At 40.0% G+C, this 20,567-nt stretch overlaps 1 protein-coding gene and 1 long non-coding RNA gene across 6 annotated transcripts in view; one reads left to right on the top strand and one right to left on the bottom strand.

The window, feature by feature from the left end:
• Nucleotides 1–20,567, bottom strand: part of LRFN2 (leucine rich repeat and fibronectin type III domain containing 2) — a 533,652-nt gene that overhangs the window by 365,566 nt on the left and 147,519 nt on the right. The window lies entirely within an intron of this gene.
• LOC142760326 (uncharacterized) overlaps nt 2,688–20,567 on the top strand; it is a 28,161-nt gene continuing 10,281 nt past the window's right edge. The window contains exons 1-3 of one of the 2 annotated variants that reach the window (XR_012883296.1): nt 2,688–2,874; nt 3,815–3,961; nt 7,059–7,222. This is a non-coding gene — a long non-coding RNA (uncharacterized LOC142760326). Of the gene's footprint in view, nt 2,875–3,528; nt 3,722–3,814; nt 3,962–7,058; nt 7,223–20,567 lie in introns of those variants that run through there. The other variant, XR_012883297.1, reaches the window with a different exon arrangement.

The following is a 20,567-nucleotide window of genomic DNA, read 5'->3' as shown; positions in this document are numbered from 1 at the left end:
GAAGGGAAAAACATTGATGATCAGTGATCAGTCTGGTCTTGAAGTTGATGTTGGAAGCAGAAAAAAAATGAAAAGTGTAAAAATCTGAGCGACTGTGACAAGCGCCAGATTGTAATGTCTAGATGACTGGATCAGATCATTTCCAGAATGCCCAGTCTTGTGGGATGTTCTCGGTCTTGTGTGGTGTTGCCGTTCTTGTGGGAGTTTGCCGGTCTTGTGTGGTGTTCAAGGTCTTGTGTGGTATTCCTGGTCTTGTGGGGGGTACCGGTCTTGTGGGGTGTTCCTGGTCTTGTGGGATGTTCCCATCTTCTGTGGTGTTGCCGGTCTTGTGGGATGTTGCCGGTCTTGTGTGGTGTTCAAGGTCTTGTGTGGTATTCCTGGTCTTGTGGGGGGTACCGGTCTTGTGGGGTGTTCCTGGTCTTGTGGGATGTTCCCATCTTCTGTGGTGTTGCCGGTCTTGTGTTGTGTTGGCGGTCTTGTGTTGTGTTCCCGGTCTTGTGGGATGTTCCCGGTCTTGTGGGATATTCCCGGTCTTGTGGGATGTTCTCGGTCTTGTGTGGTGTTGCCGTTGCGGTCTTGTGGGATGTTGCCGGTCTTGTGTGGTGTTCCCAGTCTTGTGGGGTGGTACCGATCTTGTGGGGTGTTCCTGGTCTTGTGGGATGTTCCCGGTCTTGTGTTGTGTTGTCAGTCTTGTGTTGCGTTGCCGGTTTTGTGTTGTGTTCCCGGTCTTGTGTTGTGTTCCCGGTCTTGTGGGGTGGTACCGGTCTTGTGGGGTGTTCCTGGTCTTGTGGGATGTTTCCGGTCTTGTGTTGTCGGTGTTGTGTTGTGTTGCCGGTCTTGTGTTGTGTTCCTGGTCTTGTGGGGTGGTACCGGTCTTGTGGGGTGTTCCTGGTCTTGTGGGATATTTCCAGTCTTGTGTGGTGTTGTTGGACTTGTGTTGTGTTCCCGGTCTTGTGTGGTGTTGCCAGTCTTGTGTGGTGTTGCCGGTCTTGTGGGGTGTTGCCAGTCTTGTGGGGTGTTGCCGGTCTTGTGGGGTGTTGCCAGTCTTGTGGGGTGTTGCCGGTCTTGTGGAGTGTTCCCGGTCGTGTGGGGTGTTCCCGGACTTGTGGGGTGTTCCCGGTATTCTGTGGTTAGTACCGACCAAAAGTGCTCCAAAGAAGGTCAACCGGTGACTGGTGACAGGATCATGGATGCCCAAGGCTCAATGATGTGTGCAGAGTGAAGGCTAGCCAGCCTAGTCTGATCTCACAGAAGAGATACTATAGCACAAATTGATTATAAAGTTTCTGCTGGCTAAGATAGGATGGTGTCAGAACACGCAGGGCATCGCAGCTTGCTGTATATGGGGCTGTGTAACTGCAGACTGGTCAGAGCACCCATGTCGACCCCTGTCCATAGCTGAAAGTGTCTACAAGGGGTGCGTGATCATCATAACTGGAGCAATGGAAGAAGGCGCCTGATCTGATGAATCACGTTTTACATCATGTGGATGGCCGGGTGCGTGTGTGCGTCATTTACCTGGGCAAGAGATGTCACCATGATGCATTTTGGGAAGAAGACAAGCCGGTGGGGACAGGGTGATGATCTGTACAATGTTTTGCTGGGAAACTTTGTGTCGTCATCATGTCGATGTGACACGTACCACCGACCTAAACATTGCTATAAACAACTACCCCCTTCATGGCAGCGGTTTTCCCTAATGGCAGTGCCCTCTGTCAGTAGGGTAATGCCCCTGCCACACTGTAGACGTACAGGAATGATGACGAACATGACAAAAACTTCAATATGTCGTCTCCAAATTCCCCAGATCTCAATCTGATCGATCATCTGTGGGATGTGCTGGAGAAACGTCCGATACCTGGAGGCCACACCTCATACCTTACATGATCTGCTGCCGACGTCTTGTACCAGAGACCAGAGAAACCTTCAGAGGACTTGTGGAGTCCGTACCTCGACGCATCACATAATAAACCTGCCTGCAACCTTGACTTATATAAGAAGTCCTGTTTCTAAGGAGTCAGGGGGGGCAGGTCCTAATTTTTCCAGCATCGTCAGTGGAACCCCAGGAGGCTCTTTAGTGGGTACAATTGTGCCCTCTAGCACCACTCTGATAGAATTTCATACAAATGTCTATAGAGAATTGGTCTCGGTGCTCGGTCCCTTTAACAAGTTGTTAATGTTAATTTAAATTAGATTTCAGATTGGATTGGATTTCTTCTTCGTGAGAGGTGAAACCTTGTTATAAATACCCCCCGAATCCAATGTATTGTGGCTGTGTAATCCCTCGTACATGAATGCCACTAGGCTTTAATCAAATGCGGCGCCAGGTGCTTAATTTTATATCTGATATTTCCTGACATTAGTTTCCTTCATGTTCCTTCCTTCAGTTTGTTTGCACTTTTGCCATGAAATCTTGTTGGATAGTTACAAAATGTGATTCTGTCCCTGAGGACTGGAGAGCGCCTCCGCGTCTGTGTTATTCAAACAGGTAAAATGTCAAACCAAATGTCATTATCTTTGCGTTCAATGTTCCTTTTAGGCGTCACAGTTCAGGTGCAAAGTTCTGTTGACTACATACTGCAAGCAATCAGGTTGTACAACTAAGAGCACAGCCCCCTTCCATTGATCAGATAAAGATGTAGCAGAGTTGAACAGGTTTTTTTTATGCTTTCGGAATCATTGTTTGTACATCCCGTTAAGGTAATGCAGACCATATTTACCTGAGACCATATGAAGGTCAAGCAATGCACAAATGCTTCTCAACCTGCGATACGCATACCCTAAGGGGTACACGCCATAGAGTACCTCCACCTCCTTCCTGAACAAAATGTCTCCCAGCTCCAAGATCCGGCCTGTAGAGGAAGGAACTCCTTTGTAAGTGCGGCTGTGTGTCTATCTGTGTGTCTATATGTGTATGCATATTTGGGTCTACTTGTGTACTAGTTATTTTGCATTAAGCTAAATTTTTTGCAAAAATACCCTCACAGCAAGGCCCTTACAATGATATTATAAGGCATTAAAGGGTTATTCCTGCCTTAGACATTTATGGCATATCCAATGGAGACGGCATAAATGTCTGATTGGAAAGAGTTTGATCGATAGGACCTCCATGACTGTCAGAGTCCATTGACTCCTGTCGCTGGTCTTCAGCCGGCAGGGAATTGGCGGAAAGTCGATCAGGGAGTGACAGATACAGCTAAGCAAAAATATTTCCATCACTCCTCATTGACTTGAGCTGGAATTGCTCTGCGCATGTATGGCAAAAGTTTCAATGGACCCCTGTTCTTTTTATAGACTGCCTGAAAATAGAGACCTGTATGGTCCAAAAAAGCATCACGATTACTCAATTTTATTGAGTAGCCTCAAAAAAGAGACCTCTGGTGTTATATTCCCCTTTGTCACGTTGTGTGAGTGGACCCACTGGGCAGTACCGCCTTAACGGTATGGCAGCTGGCTAACAGGACACAGGTCAAAGTCTATAGTTCATATAGGAGTATCTGTGGCAACTTCAGACAGTAGCAAGACAGGCTCGGATGGGACTTAGGCAGCAGTCAGACACCAGACGTGGTGTAACAGGACAGGCGTAGTACTCAGCGCAGCACGACTCAAACTCTATACGGCACTTGGTTCTGGATAGCATGGGACACAGGATACAGGTAGCAAGAACGGGAAAACTGGGAACTAGGAAACACTAAGGGACCATTTGCAGAGACAAACATAGGTAAAAAACAACAACGCTCAGGAAATGCAGGAAGGGGCAGGGCCCTTCTTATAGTCCAAAGTGCTCATGGGCTAATTTCGTTCTTTAATTCAGGTGCGCGGGCTGGCCCTTTAAGCTCGGGCTCAAGCGTGCGCGCACACCCTACGGGACACGGCCGAGTGAAGCGGAAGTGAGCGCTGGCACTCCTGAGGAGGAGATGCGGGCCATGGCTCCCTGATCCATGGCTGCGGCCATCAGGAGGTGAGTAAACCTGATTGCCCGCGGCCATGGGCATTACACCTTTAATCCTATTTTTTGGGATTTGTTGAGTTTTACCGCCATCTTCAATGGTGAATAGCAGCCGTGGTTACTATAAAGCATCAGTAGATGAGTATGCTTTCATCTCCGATCCTTGTTGTCCGACCTTCTACACACATATATCGTTACATAATAGGTAGAAAAAATTCCATAATCCATCAAGTTCAACCTTTTATAGTCAGAAACCCTAGTTTATCCAGCGGAAGGCAAAAACCTCCACTGAATGGCAAAGACCCAATTTGCCATAAAGTGGAAAAAAATACCTTCCTGCCCCCTGCAGGCAATCCGACAGATCCCTGCAACTACAATAATACCTCTAACCCTACATATTGTGTTTCTCAAGAAAGATGTCTAACTCTTTCTTAAATCTATTCACACTTTCAATCATTACCAAATCCTCTGGGGACAGGTTCCATAACTTTATGTTTAGGATGGTAAAGTAATGCTTTGAACTTTGTGATAAATTGCACTTTCACTAACCACAAGCAGTAACCCTATATTCTCTGTGGGGTGCACAAAAAAAATTACTTATTGCATTGGTTTTTATAGGGACAATTTACATATTTATATAAAGATATATTCTCCCCTCATCCTTTTTCTTTTCTAGGGTAAATAAATTTTGATTTCAAAACTTTCCTTCATTAGTGAGATCTTCCATACCTCATATTAATTGAGTTGCCTTTCTTTGAACTTTCTAGCTTTCTGTTATCTTTTTCAATGACTGGTGCCCAAAACTGAACTGCATAATCAAGATGTGGCCATAAAGGTGTAAAATGATACTTTCTTCTCTAGAAGCCAATGCTTTTCTTAATACAAGACAATCTTTTTTGCTGGCTTTTGATGCAGCAGACTGGCATTGAGTGCTATCATTAAGTACAATTATCCCCAAATCCTTCTTCATTGTAGACTCATCCAATAGTGATCCATTCAGGGTATAAATAGCATGTATATGTTTTGCCCCAACCTTACCCTAGATGGTAGACTTGGCTCATTAAATTCGGCTCATCATCGATTTTTCAGATAATAAGCAAATTATATCGCTGCCACTTTCTTATTATCTTCCTAAGGCGGCACAGTGCCATAAAATTATGCAAAATTGCTGCTTTGTGTCAAGGGATAGGATTTTTTTTAAAACTGGTCCATTATATAAAAAAAATTGCTCAAAATGTCTTTGACTTTTCATTCGAGATGGTGATGTTCTCAGTGTAATTACAATGAATTGACCTCAATTTAATCTAAGATTTTTTGAAAGTTTTCTTGCCTTATTTTAAAGTTAGCAAAAATGGTGTAAGCCTCAGATGTTTTATTTCTATCTAAATCATATGGTGTGTGTGTGTGTGTGTGTGTGTGTGTGTGTCACATCAAGATGGCTCAAGAAGGGCACATATTCTAAATATTAAAGCTATTGTCCAGGATTAGAACAACATGGCTGCTTTTCTTGAATAGCACCACATCTGTCCAAAGATTGTGTCTGATTTTTAAGCTCAGCTCCATTCAAGTGATTACAACTAAGCTGTAATACCCTAAACAGCCTGTGGACGTGTGTGGCGCTGTTTTTTTTTTTTTTTTTTAAAGAAAGTATTCATGTTGTTCCAATCCTGGACAATGCCTTGAATTCTGCCAAAGTAATATTAAAAAAACCTGTACTGTTAATTGGCACCCTAGTTAATTTTAGAGCAGTGATACCCAACTGTCATCCTGCATGTATCTGCTGTAGGGCCCAGGGTATAGTATCCACATAGGGTGCAGTTGCCTTTCTTTGAGTACTCTGTCCAACCAGACAATGTTGCATTTGAAAGATTTGACAAAAACAAGAACTGATCTTGGAAAAAAAAACTTTCCTCTCTTTTTCCTCTACTGGGATTTGCTGCTATTTTGGGCAAAAACATTAAGAGGGAACAGCGACTGGAAATATGACAATGTAAATGAGTTCTATATGTGTAGGTTATTATACTTATCCATTTTTTGACTGCATCTGAACACGATGTGTTACCAGTGATGGACATAGACAGACGAGGGTCCCTGTACAAGAGCAATATGTCGGCCCATTGATGTCCATCAGCTAATTTGTCAAGAGTGAGATGATGATTAGAAGGTTGTCCTACTTTTCTATCAGCTCCTTCTCTGGTGTGCTAAATATTCTAGACCATTGTATTCTGAACCAATGGGATCATATTTCGATGTCCTTACACACAAACTAGTAGACAATAAGGCTGTACACACTAGCATGTTCGGTCCGTAATGGACGGAACGTATTTCGGCCGCAAGTCCCGGACAGAACTGCAGGGAGCCGGGCTCCTAGCATCATAGTTATGTACGATGCTAGGAGTCCCTGCCTCGCTGCGGGACAACTGTCCCGTACTGTAATCATGTTTTCAGTACGGGACAGTAGTTCCACGGAGAGGCAGGGACTCCTAGCGTCGTACATAACTATGATGCTAGGAGCCCGGCTCCCTGCAGTGTGTTCGGTACGGGACTTGCGGCCGAAAAACGTTCCGTCCTTTACGGACCGAACATGCTCGTGTGAATCCAGCCTAAGAAGTACTGTTATTTTATTATCTGGTGGTGGGCCCACTTGCCAATAGGGCCCTTATGTGGGCTGCACATATGGTATGTCTACCCCTTTGTGCAGTCCTCTGATGGAGCTATTGATGCCGCCATAATGTGTCCGGTTGACAACCGCAGCACCAAAAGTTTAACTTGAAGCTCCATTGCAAAAACTATTTTTGGGCCCATGCCATATTTATTCTTCATGAGTATTATACGATAGCTCTGTCTACCGTGATGACGTTATTCCACAATATTCATGATATATTATTACACCTCTGTATCATCCAGAAACTATCATTCATATAGTAGGTGCCAGTCTGGCAGCCAGGGAGCGGAAGATGGAGGGTTGGACCCAGCCCTGAATTGGGAATTACTCTGTAGTTTGGAAGAACCTTGGAAGAAGACCAGAAGTGGACTTTAAATTGGATTTTTTTCCTTTAAGATTAATATACTAGAAATAAATTTAATTAATTAGTCTGTTTGTCAACAGAATCAAAGAGTAAACACTAGACAGATCAAAAACTTGGCAATGTCACCAGAACAACGGGACAATCCACCGAGGCCTCCAGTCATCCTGCCCAAAGGCAAAACATCATGGAGATAATACCGCCTGTGTGCAACACAATGATAAACTCCAGCCCTGGACTCACAAAGGTAATATGGTTGAATTGGGTTATCACAACGGTCCACACAGATCGGAAATTGCCGGTGGCCAAAAAGGGATTGGGCACGAACAACAGATACCCCTGACTCTGAGGGCTTAATGCAACATTTAGTCAATTCTATTTTTGTATGGAGGCCGTCCTCCACAGCAGAACTAAACGGAGACTAACGTTATACACAAGATCATCCTGCACCAAATAGGGATTTACAAATCAATTAACCCCGCGTACCCCCGAGAAAAGACAGAAAAATAATATCAGATAGGAATATAAATGTCAATGTTAATCGACTATCAGTTCACAAGGGCTCAACTTACTGTAAAAATAACAAAATGGATTAATGATCCACTTTTATCATTAAATTTCAGACAGAAATACATAAAAAAGAGGGAAAACCCATGGCAATAATAAAAATGAGCTCACTCATGTGGTGGGACGGTTCCCATCTAGGACTAATGGGCCTGGTGTTTGTTTCACTCATAATCTCCTTTCTATAACAGTCAACAATGCAGTTCTTCTACAGAGGAGTCCTGCCGAGAATCTCAAAGATAGGAGGAAAAAGGGAACCGGGCCAATAAGAGCTGAACTCTCTCTCTCCACATTGTCTGCCTAAATGGTATATACAAACTTGATTTCAGAACATAACTTAAAGAGCAGGACTATGGTAGTTATTTTCTTGTACATAGGGGGCAGTATTATAGTAGTTATATTCTTGTATATAGGGGCAGTATTATAGTAGTGATATTCTTGTATATAGGAGCAGTATTATAGTAGTTATATTCTTGTATATAGGGGGCAGTATTATAGTAGTTATATTCTTGTATATAGGAGCAGTATTATAGTAGTTATATTCTTGTATATAGGAGCAGTATTATAGTAGTTATATTCTTGTATATAGGGGCAGTATTATAGTAGTTATATTCTTGTATATAGGAGCAGTATTATAGTAGTTATATTCTTGTATATAGGAGCAGTATTATAGTAGTTATATTCTTGTATATAGGGGCAGTATTATAGTAGTTATATTCTTGTATATAGGGGGCAGTAATATAGTAGTTATGTTCTTGTATATAGGGGGCAGTATTATAGTAGTTATATTCTTGTATATAGGGGCAGTATTATAGTAGTTATATTCTTGTATATAGGAGCAGTATTATAGTAGTTATATTCTTGTATATAGGGGCAGTATTATAGTAGTTATATTCTTGTATATAGGAGCAGTATTATAGTAGTTATATTCTTGTATATAGGGGCAGTATTATAGTAGTTATATTCTTGTATATAGGGGCAGTATTATAGTAGTTATATTCTTGTATATAGGAGCATTATTATAGTAGTTATATTCTTGTATATAGGGGCAGTATTATAGTAGTTATATTCTTGTATATAGGGGGCAGTATTATAGTAGTTATATTCTTGTATATAGGGGCAGTATTATAGTAGTTATATTCTTGTATACAGGGGGCAGTATTATAGTAGTTATAGTCTTGTATATAGGGGGCAGTATTATAGTAGTTATATTCTTGTATATAGGGGCAGTATTATAGTAGTTATATTCTTGTATATAGGAGCATTATTATAGTAGTTATATTCTTGTATATAGGGGCAGTATTATAGTAGTTATATTCTTGTATATAGGGGGCAGTATTATAGTAGCTATATTCTTGTATATAGGGGGCAGTATTATAGTAGTTATATTCTTGTATATAGGAGCAGTATTATAGTAGTTATATTCTTGTATATAGGAGCAGTATTATAGTAGTTATATTCTTGTATATAGGAGCATTATTATAGTAGTTATATTCTTGTATATAGGGGCAGTTTTATAGTAGTTATATTCTTGTATATAGGAGCATTATTATAGTAGTTATATTCTTGTATATAGGGGCAGTATTATAGTGTTATATTCTTGTATATAGGAGCAGTATTATAGTAGTTATATTCTTGTGTATAGGAGCAGTATTATAGTTGTTATATTCTTGTATATAGGGGCAGTATTATAGTAGTTATATTCTTGTATATAGGGGCAGTATTATAGTAGTTATATTCTTGTATATAGGGGGCAGTATTATAGTAGTTATATTCTTGTATATAGGAGGCAGTATTATACTAGTTATATTCTTGTATATAGGAGCAGTATTATAGTAGTTATATTCTTGTATATAGGGGCAGTATTATAGTAGGTATATTCTTGTACATAGGGGGCAGTATTATAGTAGTTATATTCTTGTATATAGGAGCAGTAGTATAGTAGTTATATTCTTGTATATAGGGGCAGTATTATAGTAGTTATATTCTTGTATATAGGGGCAGTATTATAGTAGTTATATTCTTGTATATAGGGAGCAGTATTATAGTAGATATAATCTTGTATATAGGAGCAGTATTATAGTAGCTATATTCTTGTATATAGGGGCAGTATTATAGTAGTTATATTCTTGTATATAGGGGCAGTATTATAGTAATTATATTCTTGTATATAGGGGCAGTATTATAGTAGTTATATTCTTGTATACGGGGTAGTATTACAGTAGTTATAGTCTTGTATATAGGAGGCAGTATTATAGTAGTTATATACTTGTATATAGGGGCAGTATTATAGTAGTTATATTCTTGTATATAGGGTTCAGTATTATAGTAGTTATATTCTTGTATATAGGGGGTAGTATTATAGTAGTTATATTCTTGTATATAGGGGGCAGTAATATAGTAGTTATTTTCTTGTATATAGGAGCAGTATTATAGTAGTTATATTCTTGTATATAGGGGGTAGTATTACAGTAGTTATAGTCTTGTATATAGGAGGCAGTATTATAGTAGTTATATTCTTGTATATAGGGGCAGTATTATAGTAGTTATATTCTTGTATATAGGGGCAGTATTATAGTAGTTATATTCTTGTATATAGGGGCAGTATTATAGTAGTTATATTCTTGTATATAGGAGGCAGTATTATAGTAGTTATATTCTTGTATATAGGGGGCAGTATTATAGTAGTTATATTCTTGTATATAGGGGCAGTATTGTAGTCGTTATATTCTTGTATATAGGGGCAGTATTATAGTAGTTATATTATTGTATATAGGGGCAGTATTATAGTAGTTATATTCTTGTATATAGGGACAATATTATAGTAGTTATATTCTTGTATATAGGAGGCAGTATTATAGTAGTTATATTCTTGCATATAGGGGCAGTATTATAGTAGTTATATTCTTGTATATAGGGGCAGTATTATAGTAGTTATATTCTTGTATATAGGGGGCAGTATTATAGTAGTTATATTCTTGTATATAGGGGGCAGTATTATAGTAGTTATATTCTTGTATATAGGGACAGTATTATAGTAGTTATATTCTTGTATATAGGGAGCAGTATTATAGTAGTTATATTCTTGTATATAGGGGGCAGTATTATAGTAGTTATATTCTTGTATATAGGGACAGTATTATAGTAGTTATATTCTTGTATATAGGGGGCAGTATTATAGTAGTTATATTCTTGTATATAGGGGGCAGTATTATAGTAGTTATATTCTTGTATATAGGGGCAGTATTATAGTAGTTATACTCTTGTATATAGGGGGCAGTATTATAGTAGTTATATTCTTGTATATAGGAGGCAGTATTATAGTAGTTATATTCTTGCATATAGGGGCAGTATTATAGTAGTTATATTCTTGTATATAGGGGCAGTATTATAGTAGTTATATTCTTGTATATAGGGGGCAGTATTATAGTAGTTATATTCTTGTATATAGGGGGCAGTATTATAGTAGTTATATTCTTGTATATAGGGACAGTATTATAGTAGTTATATTCTTGTATATAGGGGGCAGTATTATAGTAGTTATATTCTTGTATATAGGGGCAGTATTATAGTAGTTATACTCTTGTATATAGGGGGCAGTATTATAGTAGTTATATTCTTGTATATAGGAGCAGTATTATAGTAGTTATATTCTTGTATATAGGGGGCAGTATTATAGTAGTTATATTCTTGTATATAGGGGCAGTATAATAGTAGTTATATTCTTGTATATAGGGGGCAGTATTATAGTAGTTATATTCTTGTATATAGGGGCAGTATTATAGTAGTTATACTCTTGTATATAGGGGGCAGTATTATAATAGTTATATTCTTGTATATAGGAGCAGTATTATAGTAGTTATATTCTTGTATATAGGGGGCAGTATTATAGTAGTTATATTCTTGTATATAGGAGCAGTATTATGGTAGTTGTATTCTTGTATACAGGGGGCAGTATTATAGTAGTTATATTCTTGTATATAGGAGCAGTATTATAGTAGTTATATTCTTGTATACAGGGGGCAGTATTATAGTAGTTATATTCTTGTATATAGGGGCAGTATTATAGTAGTTATATTCTTGTATATAGGGGGCAGTATTATACTATTTATGTTCTTGTAAATAGGGGCAGTCTAGTAAGCATGGAAATATTAGAAGTAATTAAAAGTGATTTGAACTTTTACACTTGCTATTCCCTTCCTTCACTTTTTTTGAACATCTTATACATAGTGATATAGTCATCGGGAGCTTTATTATAAAAAAAAATAGTATAGAATATGGAATATAATAATATAGAAAATAAATCTGTGCTTCATCGTGAAACATGGCAATCAGAAATAAAATAGAATAAAAGTTATTCAGAACTATGTTTTTCTGTTTAGGACTTAGGACATTTTCCTGGAATATTGTAGAATCAGCAGATTAGAACTTCTCTTTTTTCCGTATGTTTGAGCAACAATCAGATGAAGACACATCCTGCACATGACAACAGAATGAAATGTCATTATTAAGGATAAGTCATGGTGCCAGTGTATGTCAGTATCTCTCTGATGCTATCACCACTGTAGCTTGGCCCTTGGTTAGAAAAGTGTCACATGAACATCATAAATAACATATTATAAATTCTCCATGAGATTAAAAAACAAAAACAACACATAAAATAGACAATGAGCTTTAAGAAAACGTATATCCAGTGTATATAAACCGTTTTCTGTTGATTGTTTTACTGTATTAAGAACGATAAGAATTTTTTTAATAGGACAGCAGAGAAAAACAGGAAAAGCCTCTAATTAATAGAAAAATGTGGTTGTCAGGCGCCGGTGGAATCCGTCGTACAATGGATCTAGCACTGTGTCATGTTATCCGTTAACGGAAATCATTAAGCAGATGTGAACAGAGCTTATGTTTGATGTATGTCTTTATGATGTGTGCACTGCTGGGCTTTATTAGGTGGCCACAGTGTGGCTGTATTATGTGTGCACTGTATGGCTTTATTATATAGGCACTGCTGCACTTTATTAGGTGGGCACGGTATGGCTGTATTATGTGGGCACTATATGGCTATATTATGTGTGCACTGTATGGCTTTATTATATAGGCACTGCTGGGCTTTATTAGGTAGGTACGGTATGGCTATATTATGTGTACACTGTATGGCTTTATTATATAGGCACTGTTGGGCTTTATTAGGTGGGCACGGTATGGCTATATTATGTGGGCACTGTATGGCATTATGATGTGGGCACTATATGGCTATATTATGTGGGCACTATATGGCTATAGTATGTGGGCACTGTATGGCATTATGATGTGGGCACTCTATTTCTTTTTTATGTGTGCACTGTATGAATTTATTATATAGGCACTGTATGGCTATATTATGTGGGCACTCTATGGCTTTATGATGTGGGCACTGAATCACTTTATTATATAGGCACTGTTGGGCTTTATTAGGTGGGCACTGTATAGCTATATTATGTGGGCACTGTATGGCATTATGATGTGGGCACTGTATTGCTATATTATGTGTGCACTGAATGACTTTATTATATAGGCACTGTATGGCTATATTATGTGGGCATATGGCTATATTGTGTGGGCACTCTATGGTTATAATATGGTTGCACTGTATACCTATAATATATGGGCACTGTATGGTGCTGATTTTTGGTACTTTATGGTGGTGTTATTTCAGTATAGTATGGATCCATTATGTATGTAATATTATGGCAGTATCAGTTGGGAAGAGCGCCCCCTATTTATATTTTGCATAAGGGTTCCCGAAGACTTTGATTTAGCTGTGGGTGGAATCCCGAACTTTCAACAATTTTGTAGTTGACCATAAAAACCCTCACAGACCTTAAAATGACTTATTTAGAATTTTTTTTACTATTTCTGACCATATTACAAGAATGAAAAGTTAAATTCGCGCTTTTGTGAAAACAATCAGAAACATAATGGCCAATTATTGATTTTCCCATAAAACAGCTCCTTGTTCTACAGATGACGTTTATAGTTTCAGGCAATGTAGGACTGTTCCAGATTTGTACCTTCAGTTTGACACCTGTAGCGATGTCGCACTCTTTTTATTGAAGTAGAAAAAATGTTAGTATTTTATTTATTACATATCCACCAATCTTCCAATCAATAATTCTCACAGATTCATTTATTTTTCAATTTTTCTTAGTTCTAATAGGAGAAGTGACAAGGTGGATAATATCTGCAGAGCATTCGTGGTAGTAAATAGGAGATTTTGTTCCCAGGAATTTATACATTATAATAAACCAATCAATTGATCTAAAAAAAGGCAGAAAAAAAAGTGGGAAACATATTGACATAACAGAGCGAGAAGTAATAGTTGGCAAATTTTTGCCCAGGGTAAAACATTATTCGATCTCCTAGCCTGGTGGGGTTTTCCTCCCAGAATATGTGGCGTCTTTTTGTATGGTGGACAACCACAAAATGGCCCTCAAGGACATATTAACCATCAAAGTAGATGTTGTTAGCATATAGCACCCTTGTAAATGTGCTTTGTATCTGGTGACCCTGGTCTCTTGGCACCATCGATGATCATATTCAACTGTATCTTCATCCTTCCCCACCGCCTGTGTCTCATAGTGCCTCGCTATCTTCAGAGTCTACCAACACCTCTGTGTAGCCCATGGAGAGCTTGGCACTAAGCTTAAGTTGACCTACCTCCATTTCTAATGGTGCAGGACCCCTCTACACGGACATGGGTAGGGGTAGCCAGACCAAAGGTCAAAGATTCAGAAGGTGGTAGGGAAAACAGGATTGGCCTACACCAGTACATAGGGGGCACTTTTTTTTTCCCCCTTCTTCTCTCCTATGAATTCTGCTGGTTAAGGCACATACAACTTTCTAGAATCTATGACCTCCCTTCCAAACCTGCTAAAGCAAGAAGATTATTACCCAGACTCAAGAGAGCTTCTAAATGTATGTCCGGTCACAATATACCATTTACTGTCTGGTCGGTTTTTCACTTCATACTAAACTCCGATAGTCCTTTGTATTCCCATTTATTAACACTGCTTCCATTTGACTAGTGCTACATCAGACCACGATTGTCCTCTTGACTTTCATACAGGGCTTCTCATGTTACTCGGTGAACATGCAACCTGTGTTTCTAAAAGCTTGGCCATTCTACTGGGCTATAAATTGCTTGGACCCAGTATGCCCTTTTTTTTTTTAATTATTATTTTCTGTCCTTGCTGTTTAGACTGTACCATTTATGTGATTGGTCCCACTTGCAGCCTCCTTGCCTATTGAAGAATAGCCTAATACATAGAAAGTTGTGGAACATTCAATGTGGTTGGTCCATTCGTCTGTATACGATATGCTACTGTGCCCTATGTCCCATGTATCTCATGAACATTTACCTCCTATGGACTGACCTGACCTTCCTGGCTCCACTTTTGCCTCATGGCTTGGCCTGATACTCCGACGTGCCTCTCTATTACTGTCTCAGCCTGTTGACCATACCGATGTCCTACCTCCTCCGTTTGGGTTCAGTCAACTATAAGGGGGCCGGGAAGTCTTAGCAAAGTCCACACCATGACATCGGTATCTCTTCCATGGGATTCTCTTACTCTATTGACTGGGTTATAAGGATGCAGTAAGTTGTACAACCGTGTGGGATGTCCACACTTCTGGTGAAGAACTGGAGGTAACCATAGGCTCTGCTCCTTGGTTTAGCCAGTGCCAACCATGTTGAGGAGCAATGGGTCTACATTTTGACCCCTGATAGAAGAAGTCCTATTACAACACTAAGGCTATAGAATAATAGATTGAAATGGTCCAGTGTCGGCTTTAAGACCTACAGCTACACTTGGTTCGCTCATCACTACATGGTCAATTCTATCTGCAAGCGGCTCAACTCTCATTATTTTTGTTCAGGATAAACAGATTTACTGTGAGAAGCTTCCTTGCATGCACAATGAGCTGAGTGCAGCATCATGACAAATGATATAAGTTTAGAAATGCGCTGACTCCTTCACTAGTTGATAAGATTGTGGGCAATTTAAACATTATTCAACATAATATAACTCCTCACGGGATTTAATGATTTATTTCCCTATGAAAAGTGGAAAAATCGTGAAGTTATTTTAAGAGTTCTAGTTTTTTTTTCCCCTCAAAGAAGAACAGATTGCCGCATGTTATATGTCTCAAAAGACTCGAGCTTGTGCATTGTCTGTGAGTTTACTGTTTTTATTTTTCTACATTTTTTTCCTGTATGCTTCATTGCACATATTGATCCAATTTGTGCAGAAAATGAATATTAATTTTTTTTTAGAAAAATTAATAATGATAATAAATAAATACAAAAATTTGTACCAGAATTTTAGAAATATAGTTGCATAAATGGAATTTAGCCAACATCATCAATGTGAGGAGAAAAACTTGACATCAATATCGGTGTTATTATTAGACTGGGTTCATACGTTGTGGATTTGTCAAATGTGGATTTTGACGTGGATTCTAGGCAGATTTTGACGTGGATTTTGTTGCAGATCTGACGCAGATCTCATGTTTTGTAAAGGGTGAAGACCACAGTGAAAATCCATGACAGAATTCACATGCTGCATTGATGCTCCCTTCAGTAGGGGCTATTAAGGCTCCCTGTGCAACAGCGTTTTTGTGTGAAAAAACATACCAAATTGTGGTGTAGTTTTTCGGGCGGAATGTCTGCTGCAGAAAATAGAAGGTAAAAAAAAAAAAGATTTTTGCGGTGGAATTGCAGCTTTTCCGCTTCACAAATTGCAACATCTGCTATTTGTTGCGAGTTTTGCCTCCTTATTGAATTAGACGGGGAAAACCCGCAACAGAAAAACAGTGATTACGCAGCATCAATTAAAAAATGCACTGCAGGTTAATTTATGAGCGTTTGTTACGCTGCGTGTGGATGAGATTTGTCCAAATCTCATCCACTTTGCTGCCAGTGTAAGGCTGTGTTCACATCAGCGTTGGTTTCCGTTGAAGCGTTCCGTCTGAGCTTTCCGTCGGGGGAAACCCCTAAAACGGAAAAGCAAATGGAAACCATAGCTTCCGTTTGCATCACCATTGATCTCAATGCTGACCGATACTTTGCTAATGGTCTCGGTTTGTCACCGTTTTTTTAAAGAATCAATAGCGCAATCAAAAAAACGGAAATCTTACAAAGCGGTGAGAAACGGAAACCATAACCAATGGAAGAATTGCAATTGAAATCAATGGTAATTCAAACGGAACTTATGGTTTACGTTTGCCTTTCCGTTGAGGGGTTCTTCCGATGGAAAGGTCCAACGGAAGCCCTCAGTGGAAACCAACCATTATGTGAACATAATACACAGCATATTTTCCGCAATGAAATCCTTTGTGGAAAATCTGCAGTATTTACGGTATGTGTGAACCGGGCATAAGGCTGGCACTGTGTGCAGATCCCACCGCTGGGAACTCAGGAGAACTGGGGTCCCCCTACCCCCCCGTTCTGCCTGGTGAGCATGCTCACTCCTTTGTTTCCGTAACGGCCATAGAAGTGAATGGACAGAGTTGCGCACATGCGCCGCCACCTCTCCGTTGATTCTCTGCATGGATGCAGCAGCAGCCGATGGCCCCCATAGCAAAATGGGATTCTCAATATGGAGCTTTTGCCATTTATTTTCCCCTGCATGCCCATTCTATGACACTTAATTCCTCACCCTCCGGTTTGCTAACAATGCAGTTCCTTTGGGGGGGGGGGGGGGATACTGCACACTTTCGCATCATCCAGTAGCAAATAAGCTGGAACAAACCAGAGCTGGGCCCCCTCTCTCCACAGATCCCATAGATCCTGCATGGTCTGCCTCTATGGTACGTATGCCCTTGCTTGTGGCTATAACATAGTAACGCAAGGAACTTAATTGACTGCTGGTCTATTTTTCATGTGTATTTTCGCTCACACATCATCTGATTAGAATTGAAACGTGTTTTCGAGAAGACAGCGGGCTGCCATCATTACCGGGTCAAGCTCTAGTCAGCAGGCTGCCCGTTTCATGAATCCATTCCATATAAAGAGGTGATCTGTCCCTCCTAGCAAAAGACTACAGAGACCTAATGCTGTGCAAATGCCTTAATAATGCTTCACACTTCCCATTATAATGAAAACACCATTATGCTTTATGTTTCCAACAATGCCGGGACTCAATGGGCAGCTGTGAACCCTCAAGGCAGTGTTATTTAACAGAATGCACTAATGTCAGATCTGGTAAAGTAGGCTTCTTTGCTGGCAGAGATTATTATAATGCTCCAATATTTCCTTAAAAATGTATGTCCTAAAAACACATTGGAATACATGGCAATCAATTAACCGGCTGCAAATTACACACATATAAAAACCATACAATGGTGACTTCTGTGATATTTCACCTATGGATTAGTTTACCTATTATTCAGTCCATCATTTGCTAATTATCACTTGAAGCATCATTAATATAAGGCAGAACTACCTAATGTTTATTAAGTTCAGTCCTCAACTGATAGAGTGGCACATGCTACAATCTGAAGCAACGCCGGCTGGCCATATGATGGCAGGACTCCAGGAGAGCCAAATTGAGATCCAACTGGACATTCTTAGGGAAGAGATTTATGAAGCACGTATCACAATACTGACAGGCAACACAAATTCAAGATACAGGGAAGGAACAAGATAAAGTTGTCCGACAGATGATGGGAACAAACGAATGATGGGTGATGATAACACTCGGGTGATGGTAACCAAAGACGATGGGTGTTGATAAGAGTCAGATGATGGAAACCGAACAAATGAAGATAGATGATAGCCAGCTGACCCTAACTAGCTCTCCCTATATCTATCCATAGACCTGACCCTAACACCACACCAGTAACCCTCACTGACCTAAACACTACCCCTAATGGAGTTCCTAATCTGCAGTCACTGTCCCTAAGACAACCCCAGAAAATACTAAGAACACAAAGCGAGTGAAAACTCAGGGAAACCAGGCAAATAGAAAAGGAAACAAAGAAACAGGATGAAATAACCAACTAACAGGATTAAACAAAAGTAAACACGGACTGAGGAAATACTAGAAAAACACAGAACTAGACTGGAACCCACGATCTGATTCTCACATGGCAAATACATATAGAAAGTACGATAGTACACCCAAATGCTGAGGCCGGGAATTCATAAGAAGAGGCAGACAAAGCAGGACGCTCTCTCTAAACGAGCCGCAGTGTCTCACATCAGTGTGGTGATCTGATCTGCACGGATGATTCATCTGTGCACCAATTGCCTCAGCAACTGCCCTAGCTACAGCTTAATAGCAAGGAAATGAAGAACATGCAGGAAAATACCTGTTTCTCGCAACACAATAGAACATATCCTTCCAAATATGATAGACGTTTTAAAGATGGAAGTTGGCCCCCTTACCTACTGGTTACCTACAGGGCCTCCTGTGCTGATATAAATGTTCTTAGAACTTTTATGTCCTGGGCCAGGGTCACGGACGCCGTGGTTATCGCTAGCACTGGGCATCCGGGGCCCCAAGCCAGGCACCGTGTGACTGTCACATTCAATAGTATCTGTGTCCTTAGGACGTAGATTCAATTGAATACTATGGCGGAGCAGGAAGATATCAGCTCCCTGCTCTGATATTGACTAGGCTACAGACCACGTTAGGTATGCAGCCTATAAGATGCTGGAACAGGATCCCTGCGCAGGCCGGTGTGATGATGTCACTGGATCTCACCGACCTACGCAGGGTTCCTGTATCGGCCTCTTACAGACTGCATCAGTGAGGAGGCTGTGAGAATGGAGCTTGGTGAGTATAATTTTTGTTTATTTGTTTGGGGGGCACTAGCTACAAGGGGGATCTTTCTACAAAGGGGGGGGGTGACACTTTCCACTATGGGGGTGTTGCACTATCTATAAGAGGGAATGTGTGGCACTATATACAGGGGCAGGATAAGTGGCACTAATTACAAGGGCCGAGTGTAAGGTACTATCTACAAGGGACGGGGTGTGGGTGCCGGATCTGTCAGATGACTATAATTGACTATAATGGGCCATCGCGGTTCCGCTATGGTGTCCATTGTTTTGATAGGAAAAATAGTGCTGCTTGTTTCACTATTCTTCATGTCAAATATAACAGAACTGCGGTTGGAGGCTACATCTGCGTCAGGACTCTGTTCATGGGTTTGGTCGGAGCTTTCCATCTGGGGAACCCATGAACAGAATCCAAACTGAAACAAACGGAAACCATAGGTTTTCGTTTGCATCACCATTGATTTCAATGGTGACGAATCCGGTGCAAATGGTTTCCATTTGTCACCCTTGTGTAAGGGTTACGTCGTTTTGACAAAATCAATACCGTAGTATTCTGGCAAAACAACGGAACCCTTGCACAATGGTGACAAACGGAAACCATTTTCACCGGATCCGTCACCATTGAAATGAATGGTGATGCAAACAGAAACCTATGGTTTCCGTTTGTTTCAGTTTTTATTTCGTTCATGGGTTCCCCTGACGGAAAGGTCCGACGGAACCCATGAACGGAGTCCTGACACAGATGTGAATGAACCCTTAGCTCTATCACAGTTACAGGGTTTCTCACTATCGTTATTTGTTTACATAGTAGGAAAATCCAATAAGGTTGCAGGAGAATGTAGCAAGTCCATAATGGCGATGTTCTCATAGTGTGTGGACCAGGCGTCAGTGTTGTGAAGCAGTCACGTTAACCACTATGTTACTAACAAATTACTATAGAACATGATGGAGGGAAATTGCTTAATACGGCACAGCAAAAGACAGGGTATGGGAGAGAAAAGCCATAATCCATACAACACAAACATATTTTCCTCTGTGCAGGCACCTGGTGTGTGACTGTGCAATGATCCCCCACTGAGAACTATTTGGTTTGTGAATTGAAATCACTTTGAGCATTTCCTTGGTTATGCCTCAGTTAGAATTGATCATTCCGCTCACTCTTTGTTTTCGTGGCTCATGATACCACCAGACAATCAGCAATCATTCC

The sequence above is a fragment of the Rhinoderma darwinii genome, chromosome 4, assembly GCF_050947455.1.
Source record: "Rhinoderma darwinii isolate aRhiDar2 chromosome 4, aRhiDar2.hap1, whole genome shotgun sequence".
Lineage (NCBI taxonomy): Eukaryota > Metazoa > Chordata > Amphibia > Anura > Rhinodermatidae > Rhinoderma > Rhinoderma darwinii.
Note: the sequence above shows the minus strand (reverse complement) of the source record. Positions and strands in the feature narration are given on the sequence as shown.